The sequence below is a fragment of the Elephas maximus genome, chromosome 20, assembly GCF_024166365.1.
Source record: "Elephas maximus indicus isolate mEleMax1 chromosome 20, mEleMax1 primary haplotype, whole genome shotgun sequence".
Lineage (NCBI taxonomy): Eukaryota > Metazoa > Chordata > Mammalia > Proboscidea > Elephantidae > Elephas > Elephas maximus.
In genome coordinates, this window is record NC_064838.1 from 50180485 (window position 1) to 50200000 (window position 19516).

Below are 19516 nucleotides of genomic sequence, written 5' to 3' on the forward strand. Positions count from 1 at the left end.
CAAATGCCTTTGCATAGTCAGTAAAACACAGGTAAACATCTTTCTGGTGTTCTCTGCTTTCAGTCAGGATCCATCTGACATCAGCAACGGTATCCCTCATTCCAGGTCCTCTTCTGAATCTGTCTTGAACTTCTGGCAGTTCCCTGTGGTTGCATTGCTGCAACCACTTTTGAATGATCTTCAGGAAAATTTTACTAGTGTGTGATATTAATGATATTGTTCGATAATTTCTACATTCAGTTAGATCACCTTTCTTTGGAAGGGGCACAAATATAGATCTCTTCCAGTCGATTGGCCAGGTAGCTGTTTTCCAAATTTCTTGACATAAGTGAATGAGCACCTCTTAGGCTGCATCTGTTTGTTGAAACATCTCAGTTGGTATTCCATCAATTCCTGGAGGCTTGTCTTTTGCCAATGCTTTTCGTGCAGATTGGACTTCTTTCTTCAATACCATTGGTTCTTGATCATATTCTGCCTCCTGAAGTGGTTGAACATCAACCAATTCTTTTTGTTACAGTGACTCTTTGTATTCCTTCCATCTTCTTTTGATGCTTCCTGAGTTGTTTAATATTTTCCCCATAGAATCCTTCAGTATTGCAACTCGAGGCTTGAATTTTTTGTTTTTTCCAGTTCTTTCAGCTGAGAAATGCTAAGCCTGTTCTTCCCTTTTGGTTTTCTATCCCCAGCTCTTTGCACATGTCATCATAATACTTTACTTTTTCTCCTTGAGCTGCCCTTTGAAATCTTCTGTTCAGCTCTTTTACTTCATCATTTCTTCCATTCGCTTTAGCTACTCAATGTTCAAAAGCAAGTTTCAGAGTCTCTTCTGACATCTATTTTGGGCTTTTATTTCTTTCCCATCTTTTTAATGACTTTGTATTTTCTTCTTGTATGATGTCCTTGATGTCATTCTACAAATCGTCTGGTCTTTGGTCATTAATGTTCAATGTGCCAAATCTATTCTTGAGATGGTCTCTAAATTCAGGTGGGATATAATCAAGGTTGTATTTTGGCTCATGTGGACTTGCTTTAATTTTCTTCAGCTTCAGCTGGAACTTTCGTACGAACAGTTGAGGGTCTGTTCCGCAGTCGGCCCCTGGCCTTATTCTGCCTGATGATATTGAGCTTTTCCATCATCTCTTTCCACAGATGTAGTTGATTTGATTCCTGTGTATTCCATCTGGTGAGGTCCCCATGTATAGTCACCGTTTACATTGTTGAAAAAGGTATTTGCAATGAAGAAGTCATTGGTATTGCAAAATTCTATCGTGTGATCTCCGGCAACATTTCTGTCACCAAGGCCATATTTTCAAAGTACTGATCCTTCTTTGTTTCCAACTTTTGCATTCCAATCACCAGTAATTATCAATGTATCTTGATTGCATGTTTGATCAATTTCAGACTGCAGAAGTTGGTAAAAATCTTCAATTTCTTCATCTTTGGCCTTAGTGGTTGGTGTATAAATTTGAATAATGGTTGTATAACTGGTCTTCCTTGTAGGCATATGGATATTACCTTATCACTGACAGAGTTGTACTTCAGGATAGATCTTGAAATGTTGTTTTTGAAGATGAAGGCAGAACCATTCCTCTTCAATTTGTCATTCCTGGCATAGTACGCCATAAGATTGTCCAATTCAAAATGGCCAATATCAGTCCATTTCGGCTCACTAATGCCAAGGATATCGATGTTTATGTTTTGCATTTCATTTTTGACGGTTTCCAATTTTCCTAGATTCATACTTCGTACCTTCCAGGCTCCGATTATTAATGGATGTTTGCAGCTGTTTCTTCTCATTTTGAGTCATGTCTCCTTAGCAAATGAAGGTCCTGAAAGCTTTGCTCCATCCATGTCATTAAGGTTGACTCTACTTTGAGGAGGCAGTTCTTCCCCAGTCACCTTTTGAGTGCTTTCCAACCTGGGGGCTCATCTTCCAGCACTATATCAGACAACGTTCTGCTGTTATTTATAAGGTTTTCACTGGCCAATTTTTCAGAAGTAGGCTCCCCAGGCCCTTCTTCCTGGTCTGTCTTAGTCTTGAATTTTCACTGAAACTTTTCCACCATGGGTGACCCTGCTGGTATTTGAAATACTGGTGGCATAGCTGGCAACATCACAGCAACAGCCAAGCCACCAAAGTATGACACACTGACAGATGCCTGGGACTGTATAGGTTACAGCCACGAAAACCCTGTGGAGCTCAGTTCTACTTTGTAACACATGAGGTTGCCATGAGTGGGAACTGACTCAACAGCGGTGGGTTTTGGCCAGTGAGCAAGAGGTTATTTTTATTTATTTTGGTGTTTACTCTTTTGGTTAGTTGGTTTCAAAATAATCTAGTGACAGACAGAGTATTGGAGGTTGCTGAAAAAATTTGATTACTAGAATCATTGTCACATATATTAAAGGAGGTCAGACAAGGAAGTGGTTCACCACCAAAGACTACAACTCCCTTTAAGATTGTGTGGATGATGGCAACTACTCTGTCCTATAGGGTCGGAATCAACTCGACGGCAAACAACAACCACATTTCGGTTCCACCTGCTCTTGATGGTGCTGGGTAAGCTTTGCAGACTGGCCAGGTAGAGGTCAGATAAATTCCCTCCAATCCTGAAAAGACATCCTGCCGTTAGTGGACATTAGTGCACATACCCACGATGAGGCTGGTTGTTTGTGCCTCCTTCATAGTCACTTACTGATCCTTGAACCAAGCTTCTCCCTCAACCAGCTCTTGTCTCTAGTTATCCTGATGCTGTCTGTCCTCTCTCAACTGCCTTCTGCCAATGTCTGGGTCATCTACTCATTCAAGGGTAGCTGTTAAGGCCATGTGACACCTGGCTTCACCTGTCCTACCATCTGGGATGGATGACCCACCTAACACCCTGCTCCTCTGTCTGCTGCTCTCCAGCAACCTTTATCTCCCCTCTCTTCAGCTCCTCCTCAGCTCCCCAGGCCTCCCCACAGCCAGGAGCTGCTCCACTGCAAAGCCGAAAACTTGAGCTCAGAGGTGTCACTCTTTGATCGTTACCAAGTCTCAGGCTGCTGCTCCAACTCCGTTACTCCCCTCAGATTCACCCCCTGACCTGATCGTGACCTAACTCTGACCTTTTGACCCTTCTATTTTCTTCTGGTCTATGGGTGACTCACTTCTCTTTTGAGTCAGGACCACCTCCTAATCACTCAGCCGTGAGACGTTTCTTCTTCTCACCAGTTGACTCTCTTACAACGCCAGTTTGATTGATTCCAACCTTACATTTATCGGGTCAGCCATTTCTTTTTTTTTTTTCTTCCTGCTCCAAAACTAGAAAAATCTCATAACCAACTGTATTAGCTTCATAAAAACATCATGACCTTTTTTTTTTTTTCCCCCCCTCTCTGGGCTTGAAAGTTGCTGAGATACTCTGAGTCGGCTCCTGGTAAGCTTCTCCAAAGTGGCAGTCTCCTAAAGATTTCCAGGTCCTCCGGAGTTCATCCCCCTCTTTCCTCTTCAATCCCACAGATGAGTCGCCTTGGACTTCTCTAGAAGGGTAAGCTCCCTTGATGAAATGCCCCTGCATTTCCACTCAAAGTGAGTATCTTCATCCATAAATGAAGAAACCTTTACAGATTATTAACACACAGTGTTGGCTGGGGCATGGAGAAACATAGCACTGTTGAAAACCCTCAGTAGGAGGATAACATCATGTCTCCTTTGGAGGGCAATTTGGAAATACCTATCAAAACTGAAAATGCACATCCCCTGTGATCCAGCGATCTGCCCTGACTTTTAAGAACTTATCTAAGGGAAACAAAACAAAACAACAGTGCAAAAATGTGCATACAAAGACGTTTACTGCAGCTTTGTTTGACATTTAAAATGTTCCTCTTTTTTTTTTTCTTCTGGGAGAATGATTAATTTATGGTGCGATAAAGTGGAATTTTCTGCAGCTGCCAAAAAAGAACGAGGGAATATCCATGTGTACTGACATGGATGGATACCCATAATATATGACAGAGTGAGAAAATCAGGTTGGAGGCTCACAGTCACGGTAAGACCCCAGTTTTATAAACACGCATATGGACATATTTGAAAAGGAAAAGCAATACATTCTTACCCCCAAATCTGGGGAGGGGTAACAGAGTGGCAATGGGCATTGGCGGGGGGGGGGGGAGCTGATCTCTATACATGTTTGTATTGTTTGAATGTCCTTATTAAGTAGGCATTACTTTTATCATTTAATTATCCAAAAATAAAATAATAGCAGATACAAAAGCACCCTTTGTTCCATTTGCCATTGTTTTATGTGCTCACCATAATTAAGGTGCCTCCTTCTGAGGGTCAGGCCTCATTTCTGTTCTCTTTAAATAAGAAATGAGACAGACATTGCAGGCCACCAAGAGACCTAGACAAAGACCACTCACAGGATCATCTCCCTTCCCCTTTATTCTTCACTCCAAACACCCTTGTCAATATTTAGATGTTTTCACTTTGGGAGCAGTCTGCTGTCGTCAGCTTTCTTCTTCCTTTTTCTCCAAATGGCAAAGCAGACCCAGGCTGTCCTTCTCGGAGGTGGGGTGGGTGGAGTAGACCAGAGGGCTTTCCTTGAGGTTGGTTGATTGCTTCCTAACTTCTTGCATGACCCCTTATTGAGCAGGAATACTTGGCTTCGGTGAGGTCCTTTCAAAATTGCTTTGTCTGATGTGAATTAGGTTCAGTGGGCAGGTTTCTTTTGGATATTTGATAGCAAAATTAAACAGGAAGCTGGTGTATATTTTTTGGACACAAACATACATCATACAGAAACATTACAAACGTTAGGCCCATTTTCTTTGCTACACTGTGGAAAATATCTCTTTCGGGAAAGGTGTACATCAAATTTTGTGTGGTTTACTTGAGAACATGATTACATATCACAGTTTATCACCACTCTTTTCCAAAAATAGAGGGAAAATTATTAAATGTATGATAAATATCGTGGGGCTGCAATGTCAGAGTCTAAGTTCTGGTCTTATCTTCTAGAACGCCCATGAACCATCTTCTCTTCTTACTGTACTGATTCTTAGGGGGAGCTCTTGCCCAAGGCTAACTATGATCCAGTACTCATGATCCCATCTAACCTTCTTACCTTTGCTGGGACCCAATTCCATCAATTATCCCTAAAGATTTTTTTTTTTTAAGCTCCTGTATCTTTATTCTCTTCCTTTCTTTTTTTATCCTTCCTAAGTTTAAAGTCATGTTCGAGTCTCCGCCACATTAAAAGTGAAACAAAACAATGACAAACAAAAATCCAAACCCAACTCTTCTTTGTCCTAACCTTTTCTATAACTGGCTACTCTGATTTGTTCTTCCTCTTTATTGCTAAATTCCTTGAAAGGGTACCCTCTGTTGACTGCTTGACTTCACCTGCGATTCACTCCACAGTCTGGCTTTTTTCTTCTCCTTCCTACTGAAACAGACTTCTCAAAAGCCATCAAGTGACCTCTAGTTGCCACATCTAATGTCTCATCTAAGTCAGCTTTGCAGCGTTTTGCACTGCAGACCACCTTCTTCTTTGTTCTCTCTCGCTCTCTGGCAGCTGCCATTCTGTTCTCTCCTTTCTGTTCCTTCTCTCTCGATCGTGGCCTCCTCTTCTGCCTACCCCTGAAAATTGGTATCCCTTGGAAATCTCTTCTCAGCTGCTATCTCTTCTCACAGTACCCTCCTTGTCTGTGCAATTTCATCTATTCCCAGAGTTTCATCTGTCATACATGAGGATGGCCATCAAATCTCACCTCCAACTCATGCCTGTCACTGACATACCCAACTTACATTTCCAGCAGCTTATTTATAGGTCTTCTCCAACTGCGTCTCCCAAAAGCTCCTTAAACTCAAAATATTTAAAGAGAACTCACAACCCACCATTGGGTCTTGGTCCCATTCCACCAATCACACTATCGCTATCCACCCATAAGAAGATTCAGTAATCTGTGAACCCTCCTTTCTCTCCTGCTGCTTCCAGCATGTCCTGGGATTACATGTCCTGTAGTAACTTTCAGTATCACCCCCTCCTTCTTCTTCATTATAATAGCTACTCCCCTGATACCATTCCTGTAACTGGAAGAATAACAACAAAGCAATATCCACAACAACCAAAACATAGTCTGACATGGCTAAAACACTTGGCAATTTACACATCTTTCCCCTACTGGAAAACAACCAGCATCACAGAAAAGCTGCCATAGGGTGGGGCGGGGGCGGGGGGGCGCGTATCAGTTGATGGATATTCTCTTCCTGTCCCCATGAAATGAGAGTTCAAAATAAAAATTAAGTTGCTTTCTGGAAAACCAAAGTGATAGTTCTTCTACACCTGACTTTATGTACTGAGCAGTGACATCCACCTAGAGGTTAATTACATTGATGAAATTGGCCACTGGGCCAAAACTTGTTTTAAAATTGTTAAAGTAAAAAGTACAAAAAGAAAAAAAAAATCTGACAGAGATGTTACTGGGCATAGATTAAAAGAGTATTTGTTTTTATTTTTGATGTGCAAAAAAAGCGTTTTATGATTTTCAAATCTGTTACCGTTAATGATTGCCTGGTAAAGGGTATGCTGGTTTTAATGCCTGCTAATTTTCAATTTTTTCTTGTGAAATAGATTAAATAAATGGACCACGGTTAAAAAAATAAATCTTTCCAGAGGTTTCACATTTTTACACATTCAATTTTCAGCAAGGAAATACTGGCTGATTACACCCTTTTCTAAGAAGAGTAAACATAGTGGACTAAAAATAAATGTTACTATACTTGGCTTTTTTTAAAAAAACAACTGTCAGTGTGTATTGTCAAGAAAAGATACCTCATGTTTCACAACGAAATTATTTTGTGTTGTTCTTCTTTAATCTGGAGGGTTCCATGAGGCTTACAAGTAATTTAGCCAAAATAGGAATTAGTCTTTCAACATGACCTCCGAGGTCAAAGAAGATTGGAGGGTTCTAATGTACAGGACCACAGGGGTAATAGTGATGACAGACAAACATTCAAAATGCCAGATGTTGAACTAAATAATATACTTGGTTACATTTACACTTAGTGTTATAGAAGTAGTTTATTAATATCTCTAATATCTTTTTCAGCCTTCATTTGTGAATTGTACTTATTTGCTATATACACTATAAAAACAGGCAACCTGAATTAAAAAAACAAAAACAAAATCTTGAGAGCATGAGAAGCTATAGACACAACTTCTTTGAACGTACGTTTGCTTAGACCCAAAGGAAAGAGATCGTGAACCTTGACATCTGAGTTACCACTGGAATGTGTTAAGTGTGGGCTTATGTAGTATCTCGTCATCAAAAAGTTGAGTCTGTCTTTACCAACAAAAGCAAAGTGTGTTCCTGTAATATAATTAAAAAGTAATTCTAAGAATTGTTAACTTGAAACTTGAGGTTACCAATGTTTGTTATGAAATGTTGACTGTAGAAACCAGTGTTTATTCACTTAAAGTTGTAAACTGTGGTTTTTGAAGGAGGAGGTTGATTTGTTTACCAACCTTGTGATAAAACCGCTGACAGAGAATTTGCTGACTTCTTAGGAGCTCTGAGAAATAGGGACATATAGTTGGAGGGATTGCTTCTTATAAAAATTATTTTAAAGGCAAAAATTAAGATGGCTCTGACAGTTTAACTTAAAAACAAAATCAGAATCCCCATTCTCTTGGGCAGCACTAGCTGGTGATACAAAATGTGGGACAGAAATGGGAACTAATCTCTTCCTTTTCTTGATAATTTGCTATGCAGAGATAGTTTTTCATCCTATAATTAACCTAAATTGCTGAGTCGGAATCGACTTGATGGCAACAGGTGTTTAATTAACCTGAAGGTCTGGTCTAAATTTTCTACCTAACTGGTACAAGGACAGACACATTGACCAATGGAACAGAAATGAGAACCCAGATGTAAATCCATTCACCTACAGTCACCTGATCTTCGACAAAGGCCCAAAGTCCGTCAAATGGGGAAAAGACAGTCTTTTTAATAAATGGTACCTGCAAAACTGGATGTCCATCTGCAAAAAAAATGAAACAGGACCCATACCTCACACCACACACAAAAACGAATTCAAAATGGATCAAAGACCTAAATGTAAAACCAAAAACTATGATCATAGAAGAAAAAATAGGATCAACCATAGAGGCCCTAAGACATGGCATTAACAGGATACGAACCATAACTAACAATATACAAACACCAGAAGATAAGCTAGATAACTGGGATCTTCTAAAAATTAGACACTTAGGCTCATCAAAAGACTTCACCAAAAGAGTAAAAAAAGAAACTACAGACTGGGAAAAAAAATATGACAAATCCAACAAAGGCCTAATCTCTAAAATTTAGAGAAAAACCCAATACCTTTACAACAAAAAGACAATAATCCAAATGGGCAAAGGATATAAACAGACACTTCACCAAAGAAGACATTCAAGCAGCTAACATACATGAGGAAATGCTCTCGATCACTAGCCATTAAATTTTTTTTTTTTTTACATAAGAGAAATGCAAATCAAAACCACGATAGGTTACCATCTCACCCCGACATTACTGGCAGAAATCAAAAACACAGAAAATAACAAATGTTGGAGAGACCCTGGAGGAGATTGGAACTCTTATGTGCTGCTGGTGGGAATGCAAAATGGTACAAACATTTTGGAAAAGGATATGGTGTTTCCTTAAACAGCTAGAATTAGAAATACTGTATGATCCAGCAATCCCACTCCTAGGACTATATCCTAGAAAAATAAGAGCCGTTACACGAATAGACATATGCACATCTATGTTCATTGCAGCATTGTTCACAATAGCAAAATGATGGAAACAACCTAGGTGCCCATCAACAGATGAATGGATAAACTATGGTACATACACGCAATGGAATACTATGGAATGATAAAGAACAATGATGAATCTGCAAACATCTCACAACATGAATGAATCTGGAGGGCATTATGCTGAGTTAAACAAGTCAATCACAAAAGGACAAATATTGCATGAGACCACTACTATAAAAACTCACGAAAAGGTTTTCACACATAAAGAATCAATCTTTGATGGTTACAAGGCAGGGGAGGGATGGGAGGAAAAGCACTAGACAATAGATAAGTGATAGGTAACTTTGGTGAAGGGTAAGACAGTACACAATACTGGGAAAGCCAGCACAACTTGTCCAAGGCAAGGTCATGGAAGCTCCATAAACACATCCAAACTCCCTCACAACCAAATTAGTGGGCTGAAGCCTGTGGGGACCATAGTCTAGGGGAATATCTAGCTCAATTGGCATAAAATAGTTTATAAACAAAATGTTCTACAGTCTACTTTGGTGAGTAGCTTCTGGGGTCTTAAAAGCCTGTGAGCAGCTGTCTAAGATACTACACTGGTCTCACCCCATCTGGAGCAAGGGAGAATGAAGATAACCAAAGACACGAGGGAGAGATTAGCCAAAGGATTAATGGACCACAACTACCACAGCCTCCACCAGACTGAGTCTAGCACAACTACATGGCTCCAGGCTACCACCACCAACTGCTCTAACAGAGATCACAGTACAGAGTCCAGAAAAATGTAGAACAAAGTTCTAACTCACAAAAAAAGACCAGGGGTTTTTCCAGTCTCTGTCAGGCCAGATTTATTTTCCATTACTTATTTTTTTTTTACTTACCAGTTAAAATAAGGTCCCTCAAAAAAAAAAAAAAAAAAAAAAGAAGAAAGAAAAACCAGATTTATTGGACTGACAGAGACTGGAGAAACCCCAAGAGCATGGCCCCCGGATACTCTTTTAGCTCAGTAATGAAGTCTGTCCTCAGATTCACCCTTCAGCCAAAGATTAGACAGGCCCATAAAATAAAATGAGGCTAAATGGGCACACCAGCTCAAGGGCGAGGATGAGAAGGCAGGAGGGAACAGGAAACCTGGTAACGGGGAACCAAAGACTGAGAACGGGAGAATGTTGACATGTCGTGAGGTTGGCAACCAATGTCACAAAACAATATGTTTTAATTGTTTAATGAGAAACTAATTTGCTCTGTAAACCTTCATCTAAAGTACAATTAAAAAAAAAATAAGATAAATTTTCAAGATCTATCAGAAGAGTGTCTGACCCTCCTCAGACCTCCAATTTACAGATATTTTTATCTTTTCACCAACATAAACACCAACAACAATAGCAAAAAGATGGAAGCAACCAAGGTGCCCATCAATGGATGAATGGATAAATAAATTATGGTATAGTCACACAATGGAATACTACCCATCGATAAAGAACAGTGAGGAATCTGTGAAACATTTCATAACATGGAGGAACCTGGATGGCATTATGCTGAGTGAAATTAGTCAGTTGCAAAAGGACAAATATTGTATAAGACCACTATTATAAGAACTTGAGAAATAGTTTAAACTGAGAAGAAAACATTCTTTTGTGGTTACGAGAGGAGGTAGGAGAGGGGTATTCACTAATTAGATGGTAGTTAAGAACTACTTTAGGTGAAGGGAAAGACAACACACAATACAGGGGAGGTCAGCACAACTGGACTAAACCAAAAGCAAAGAAGTTTCCTGAATAAACTGAATGCTTCGAAGGCCAGTGTAGCAGAGGCAGGGGTCTGGGGACCATGATTTCAGGGGACATCTAAGTCAATTGGCATAATAAAATCTATTAAGACAACATTCTGCATCTGACTTTGAAGAGTGGCATCTGGGATCTTCAGCGCTAGCAAGCAACCATCTAAGATGCATCAATGGGTCTCAACCCACCGGATCAAAGGAGAATGAAGAACACCAAGGACACAAGGTAATTACGAGCCCAAGAGACATAAAGGGCCATATGAACCAGCGACTACATCATCCTGAGACCAGAAGAACTAGATGGTGCCCGGCTACAATCGAAGACTGCCCTGACAGGGAACACAACAGAGAACCCCTGAGGGAGCAGAAGAGCAGTGGGATGCAGGCCCCAAATTCTCATAAAAAGACCAGACTTAATGGTCTGACTGAGACTGGAAGGACCCCGGTGGTCATGGCCCCCAGACCTTCTGTTGCCCCAGGACAGGAACCATTCCCGATGCCAACTCCTCAGACATGGATTGGACTGGACAATGGGTTGGAGAGAGATGCTGGTGAGGAGTGAGCTTCTTGGATCAGGTGGACACTTGAGACTATGTTGGCATCTCCTGCCTGGAAGGGAGATGAGAGGATAGAGGGGGTTAGAAGCTGGCAAAATGGACAAGAAAAGAGAGAGTGGAGGGAGAGAGTGGGCTGTCCCATTAAAAAAAAAAAAAAATTTTTTTTTTTTTTTTAGGGACGAGTAATTGGGAGTATGTAGCAAGGTGTATATACGTTTTTATGGGAGAGACTGACTTGATTTGTAAACTTTCACTTAAAGCACAATAAAAATTATAAAACAAAACAAAAAAACAAACCACAAACAAAAAAACACCTACAAACTAGTTTTCTCATTTTTAAATGGCAAAAAGTAATAAATGAGTGAATATAGATCTTTCTCAAGATTACACATAACGCTTATTAAATATTGTACAAAATAGAAATAAAATTCACTTCATTTTGGAAAAATAAGAATTTGGGAGACTTGAAATGGAAGGACATATTAATTAAATATGGCTCTACTATTCTTTAATGATCACAGTATGATGAATGCTGGTGGTGGTGTTGGGTGCTGTTGAGTTGATTCCGACTCATAACGACCCTACAGGACAGATTAAAACTGCCCCATAGGATTTTCTAGGCTGTAATCTTTAGGGAAGCAGATCTCCAGGTCTTTTCTCCTGTGGAGCCGCTGGTGGGTTCAAATTGCTGACCTTTTGGTTAGCAGCCGAGCGCTTAACCATTGTACCATCAGCACTCTGTGTATAATGAATACACACTGTTATTTGAGAGCAAATAAAGATTTAATGTATATTTCAAATTTTTCATCTGCAAGAATAATTTATTTAAAAAATTATGCCAAGAGAATGAAATAAGACTGCGCCTGCCTGTGTGTACATGTATGTGTGTATATTCACATGTATGCGTGTAAGCGGATGTGCTCATGAGTGTCAATGCATGTTTGTGTGTCTGTGGATATGAGTAAATGGGTGTGTAGATGTGTGAGTATGAGTGTGTATATGTGTGAATGGGGCTGTGTGTGTGAGTATGTGTATATAGTATATGTGCACATGAGTGTGTATGTGTGAGTATGAGTGTCTGGGTGTGTATGAAGGTACGTGAGTGTGTATATGTGTAGGTGCGTGTGTCAGTGGGGAAGAGCAGAAATGAAGGAAAAGGACTTTGGAATCCTAAGGGCGTTTAGCGGCAGTGGGTGGGCATTCATCATGAGCCTATCCTAATAAACTAGGAACCCTGGTGGCTCAATGGTTAAGCACTCGGCTGCCAGCTGAAAGGTTGTTGGTTCAAACCTATCCCGCGGTTCTGTGGGAGAAAGATTTGGCGATCTGCTTCTGTAAAGATTATAGCCTAGAAAACCCTAAAAAAAAAAAACAAAAACCAAACCTGTTGCCATCGAGTCGATTCCAACTCATAGCAACTGTGTAAGACAGAGTAGAACTGCCCTGTAAAGTATCCAAGGAGCAACCTGGTAGATTCAACCTGCTGACCTTTTGGTTAGCAGCCGCAGTTCTTAACTACTATGCCACCAGGGTTTCCAGAAAACCCTATAAATTGGAATTGACTTGACAACACCCAACAACACCCTAATAAATGTTTTTTGTAGGTGATAAAAATAGTAACGTCAGCAAACATGAAAAATCTACTTTTCTCATAATAGGATTGTGAGGTTCTCTTTAGCACGCAAATAGTTTCTTTGCCTGAAATTAATATTTTATTATTTTAATTTAAAAAGTTTCTTTAAATTGTACTTTAGATGAAGGTTTACAGAGCAAACAAGTTTCTCATTAAACAATTAATACACATACTGTTTTGTGACATTGGCTGCCATCCCCACAACATGTCAACACTTTCCCCTTCTTGACCTTGGGTTCCCCATTGCCACCTTTCCTGGGCTGGTGTGCTCATTTAGCCTCTTTCATTTTTGCAAAGTAATTAGGCCAGGCTCATAGGTTTCTGTGAAAGGCCACTGCCCAACATGGTAAATGCAAGGGTGTCTGTAAATGGCTTACAGAGACCTGGTGGAATTCCAGGTGGAGCTTTGGGGCGTGCGAAAGGACCCACTCACATCTGGTCTCTGAACGGCTGGCCCAGCAAGGAAACTCAGCTCAAGGGGTTCCTGTAATAAATAAGGAATCATTGAGCTAGTGACAATGTGGGAACCAGGTTCATTTTTTTTCCCACTGTAGTTTTAAAATCATTTTTTTTTCTGCTGCTAGGATAGTTTTTTAGTTCAAGTATATGTGTACATGAGTGTATGGATATGTGTATGTGTGTGTGTAAGTATGGGTGTACATATGTGAGTATGGGTGTGTACGTGTGAGTATAGCTATGTATGTGTGAGTATGGGTGTGTATGTGTGAGTATGGGTATGTATGTGTGAGTATGGGTGTGTATGTGTGAGTATGGGTGTACATATGTGAGTATGGGTGTGTACGTGTGAGTATAGCTATGTATGTGTGAGTATGGGTGTGTATGTGAGCATGTGAATGTGGTCCAAACCATTGCCAAAGTTTTTCTGATTGACTCTCATTTAGGCATATTTCTTCTGGGCCTTTTATCTGTAATTATTTATAGAAAGAAGATTAAGCAAAGATGTCACATTGAGAACTAAGGTGTGACTGACCCAGGCCATGGTGTTTGCAATAACCTCATATCCATACGAAAGATGGACGATAAATAAGGAAGACCAAAGCAGAATTGATACCTTTGAATTAAGGTGTTGGCCAAGAATATTGAACATACCATGGACTGCCAGAAGAATGAACAAATCTGCCTTAGAAGAAGTACCGCCAGAGTGCATCATGGAAGTGAGGACAGCCAGACTTTTTCTCAGCTACTTTGGACATCATGCTTGGTAGAGGGTCAGTGAAAAAGAGGAAGACCCTCAACAAGATGGATTGACACAGTGGCTGCAACAATGGGCTCAAGCATAGCAACGATTGTGAAGATGGCGCAGAACAGGGCAGTGTTTCGTTCTGGCGTACATCGGGTCGCTATGAGTTGGAACTAGCTTGACAGCACCTAACAACAACAACAATAAAAACAACCTTGTGTAGCACAGGGCCCATGTATACTGGCCTCATAAGTCTGTGTTCAGGCTGAAGGGGCAAGATCATTTCCAGGAAACTAGAACGGGCAGCAGGGAAGCATTTCTTCCAAACCTGCCTAATCTGAGTACGGATACCCTCTGTGGGTATTATAGTTATTTTGAAAGAATACAAAGAAGCAGAAAGAAAAAAAAAAAAAAGAAAAAACCCCAACCCTTCAGAAATCAAAAGTAGGGCAAAAGTTCAAGGGAGGATTTATTTTTGAGGCTAAAAGGGAAGATGGACTGTGAGCCAAACCGAGAAAAATGATTAAAATGCAGAAGCAGAGGAAGCCTAGAGCACTGTTCGGTTTGCTGAGGGCTTGCGTTTTCTGAGCCTGAGGCCAGCAGAACATGCTTGCCTTATTCCTGAAAGGTTTTTACTAACTGGCTGCTTCTTGAAGATAAAAACGATTTACTACCGTTCTAAAGTGTGCGTGGGGGCGGGACATTAAAAAAAAAAAGTTAAAAGTCCTACACATAGGTGCTTGTGTGTGTGTGTGTGTGTTCATGCCTTTTATTTGCAAATAAAAAACTGTTGCCATCGAGTCGATTCTGACTCATACCGACCTTACAGGACACCTGGTGGATCGAACTGCCAACCTTTTGGTTAGCAGCCATAGCACTTAACCACTATGCCACCAGAGTTTCCTATTTGCAAATACAAGGGGCAAAATCACAGATGAGTAAAACTACAAGCTAGCACTATTGGCATTTTATTACGAGTGAACGCATACAACTGATTTGAGGCCTACCACTCTCTTATCAGTAACCAGAGGCTGCGGAGTCAGTTCTGACCTACGGCGGCCCCACGTGTGTCAGGGTAGAACCCCACAGGGTTTTCAGCGGCTGATTTTTTGGAAGTAGACCACCAAGCCCTTCCTTCCCGTCACCTCTGAGTGCGCTCAAACCTCTAACATTTTGGTTAGCAGCCGAGCTCTTTAATGTTTACATCACTCAGGGATCCACCACTCTCAGGCTTATTGAATTACATCTCTCAGTGTAACTAACTGGAAGGATTTACTCACCCTTTAGAGCCCTGGGGGTGCAGTGCATAACAGCTCGGCCGCTACCCAAAATGTCGGCAGTTTGAATCCACCAGCTGTTCCTTGGAAACCTATGTGGTGGTTCCACTCTGTCCTATAGGTTTGCTATGAGTTGGAGTCGACTCAACGGCAACGGGTATAAGGGGTATTACCTAAAAATAAGTTTATTTATAGAAGCTGAAAGCTGTGAGGGACTTTTCTGTAATTTATTACGAAACCTGTCCTGGGGCAAATTGAGGTCCAAAAAGGTCAAGCAGCTTGCCTAAGGTACTAAGTCACTGTCAAAGTATTTTATTCCCCACCTGGTGGTTATAATCATTGTCATTGTTATGGTGCTCATTTTTCCTGAAAAAATAAAAATTACATATGGCCAATGTGATGGTGAATGTTATGTGTCAACTTGGCTAGGCCCCGATTCTCAGTGGTTTGCAGATATTATGTAATCATCCTCCATTTTGTGATCTGATGTGAGCAGCCAATCAGTTGGAAGGAGAGTTTCCTTGGGGGTGTGGCCTACATCCAATATATATGGATGTTCTGGGAAACCTCACTCTTTCTCCATCCTGCATTCCATCCGGCATTTGCCTTGTCATCCTCTGGCCTCCAGTTCTTGGGACATGAGCCAGCACCCTGCTGCCTGACCTGTAGATTTTGGGTTTGTCAGCCCCTGCAACCGCGTGAGTCAGGAGAAGCCTCCAGCTTGACTCCTGACCCTCAGATTTGGGGATTGCCAGCCTCCATAATTGCATGAGCTGTCCTGGTGGTGCAATGGCTAAAAGCTCCGGTGCCAACCAAAAGGTCGGCAGTTCAAATCCACCAGCTGCTTCTTGGAAACCTTATGGGGCAGTTTTACTCTGTCTTATAGGGTGAATGTGAGTCAGAATCCACTGGATGGTAATGGTTTTTTTTTTTTTTTTTTGGTTATGTATGTTTATATTCATGCTTCACTGGCTTTTCTCCTCTAGAGAACCCAGCCTAAGAAGTCAGTTATGGACTTCTGGTGATCAGGTTCATTTATTTGTTCATCAACTGTGTATTGAGCACCTGATACGTGTCAGGCTTGGTAAAGTGAGTCTGAAGACTGTGAATCGGCTCTACGTGCTTTGCTCTTCCTTTGAAGAAACTTACAAATTAAGTTTATTCTCTGTGTCCTCTCTTTGGGACAGTCAGGGATATACGGACCAGCCTAGAAGAATGCCTCAGCCTCGGCAGAAAAAAAAAAAAAGAAGGGGAGGAAAACTTGGTTCTGCCCACGGTGAGGATCTGCTCCCCACGGAAGGGACCGCAGTGGCATAGGACACAGTGGAAACCCGAACCTGCAGGCCACAGAGGACTCAGAGGACAGATGATCCTGTACATACACTTCCCTCAATTTTTTTTTTTTTTTGGTGTGTGCTTGGTAAAAACATATAACAAAAACATTTGCCAATTCAACAATTTTTACATGTACAATTCAGTATCATTTGGTTTATCCCATTGTGCAACCATTATCACTATTGTTTTTCAAAAATTTTCATCATCATTAACAGAAACTCAGTGCCCCCTAAGCAGCGACTTCCTCTTCCCTTCTCGCTCACTCCGCTACTAACCACCAATAAGCTTTTGTCTCCACGTAGTTGTCGTTCGGTCCCATGGAGTGGATTTTCCACTCGTAGCGGCCCTATATAACAGAGTAGAACTTCCTCATAGGGTTTCCTAGGCTGCAATCTTTACGGCAGCCGATCACCAAGTCTTTCTCCCACAGAGCCTATTCTGCGTACTTTACGTAAGTAGGATCATGCAATGTTTGTCCCTTTTGCTACTGACTTGTTTCACTTGACATGATGTTTTCGAGGTTCATCCATGTTGTGGCATGCATCAGGGCTTCACTTCTCTTTATGGCTGAATAATATTCTATGGTATGTATGTACCAATAATATTCTATGGTATGTATGTATCCGCTGATGGACATGTTTATCCTTCTGTTGATGGACACTTGGGCTGTTTCCATCTTCTGGCTGTCGTGAAACGTGCTGCAGTGAACATTAGGGTACATGTTTCTGTTCCTGCTTTCGATTCTTTTGGCTCTATACCGCAACAGTTATTTTAAAAACAACAACAAGAACAAAGTGTGGCCTCCTCAGGTTTCCCCCGCAAACCATGGTGGGGAAACAATGATTTGCTGAGGGAACCATTTGAGGCCGGGCCCTGATCCTCTCATTTCTGCAGCCCATTTTGCAGGAAAGAGAGTCTAGGCTGGGTCCTTGCTGCATGTAAAAAAAGAAAAAAATTAAATTGCTTTTGTGGCTTGAAAGCATCTTAAAGTAATGAGTCAATTATCTAGCTTCTGACCGTGAATATGAGCTTACTGGTGCCGTATTAGTAACAACACACGCCCAGTTTGCTGACAATCAGTGAGGCTAATCAGCACAAGCTTGCAGAACACAAATGTGCAGAATAATGATAACAAGAATGTATTAGATTCTCTCACCATTGTTCTCTTAGAAAGTAGAGCTTTCCAGAGTGCCTACAGTTTACATTTGGAATCATTCTTATTTTAAACTGTTGTTTTAAATTAAATTCAGGTTTAGCTGCGTTGGGTGCTGATGAGAATAGTATAATTAGGGAAACCAAGAATAATGAACCAAGAGCATACCCATTAAATTCTTGAAAATTCCTGAGTCCCTAACAGTACTTGGAAAGAAGAAAGCCAGAAGAAAACTCACTTCAGGCAGCTAGTACCAACTCCTTATTTTGAAAGCTGGTAATTTTTAAGGGGAAGTACCATTTATGCCTTTCCAGTAGAAACTATATTTCCAGGTAACCAAATAGCTTCAGGTGATAGGATCAAACTCTACTCTACAAACGAATGCCAGCTAAATAGAATTAGAATTAGAAAATCATAATCTTATAAAAATTTTTTTTTTATTGTGCTTTAAGTGAAAGTTTACAATTCAAGCCAGTCTCTCATACAAAAATCTATAATACACCTTGCTATATACTCCCAGTTGCTCTCCCCCTAATGAGACAGCACACTTCTTCTGTATTCCCACGTCCATTCAGCCAGCTTCTGTCCCCCTCTACCTTCTCATCCAGACAGGAGCTGCCCACATAGTCTCATGTGTCTACTTGAACCAAGAAGCTCACTCCTCACCAGTATCATTTTTTTATCTTATAGTCCAGTCCAGTCCCTGTCTGAAGAGTTGGCTTTGGGAATGGTTCCAGTCTTGTGTGAACAGAAGGTCTGGGGACCATGACCTCTGGGGTCCTTCTAGTCTCAGACCATTAAGTCTGGTCTTTTTATGAGAATTTGAGGTCTGCATCCCACTGCTCTCCTGCTCCATCAGGGATTCTCTGTTGTGTTCCCTGTCAGGGCAGTCATTAGTTGTAGCCGGGCATCAGCTAGTTCTTCTGGTTTCAGGCTGATGGAGTCTCTGGAAAATTACAATCTTGTAACTCCTCATGAAAATGTAGATCCAGGTGAGAAATGTCATTGTGTTGAAGACATTAGGTGAACGGTTGATGGTGGATGTTTGCGTGCTGCCAAAATAATACCACAACACTGTGGTCTGGTCATCAGGAAAAAACATGATTGTACAGTGACGGATCAGGCTCCCATCACTCTAATATAATGGTCCATCTTAGCATCATAAACGGCAGGGACAGCCAGGTATTACACGTCTCCTGGCGTTATGCATTCTGACATCGCAGCATCACCTATGATGCAGTCTAGCCAAAGATGTTTAACTGGAGTCTGATCAGGCCTGCAACAGAGCCCTGGTGGCACAGTGGCTAAGAACTCAGCTGATAACCAAAAAGTTGGCAGTTTGAATCTACCAGCAGCTCCTTGGAAACCATATGGGGCAGTTCTACTTTGTCCTATAGGGTCGCTATGAGTCAGAACTGACTTGATGGCAACAGGTTTGGTTTTTTTTGGTTTAATCAAGCCTGCAGATTAACTTCAGGAAACACAGGGTAGAAAGAAACAAGCCAGATGACACCACAGACAAGCAAGGCGGGGCCTCGATAGCACACTGGCCTAGTCGCTGCAGCAAGAAGATAATCACGAAGAAGAGGCTAGGCTAGATTAAAACATGCTGACAGGACATAATAACCAGGTACAATGTGTGGTTCAGAAGAGGTTCCTGGTTTGGACAAAGCAGCTCTAAAGGGCATTTTGGGGGACACTGGGGAAATTTGAATATATATTGATTATTAGATAATGTTAAGACATGTTTATTAATTTTAGGTATGATAGTTTATTTTTTTGCCATAT

The 19516-nt window shown here is 41.0% G+C and overlaps 1 protein-coding gene across 1 annotated transcript in view; it reads left to right on the top strand.

Moving 5' to 3' along the window:
- Window positions 1-16979: 16979 nt before the first annotated feature.
- The window catches only part of CCR9 (C-C motif chemokine receptor 9), a 49335-nt gene continuing 46798 nt past the window's right edge, over window positions 16980-19516 (top strand). Inside the window, exon 1 of the mRNA XM_049861830.1 lies at window positions 16980-17026. The gene's annotated coding sequence lies outside the window, so the exon portion shown is untranslated. The remainder of the gene's footprint in view (window positions 17027-19516) is intronic.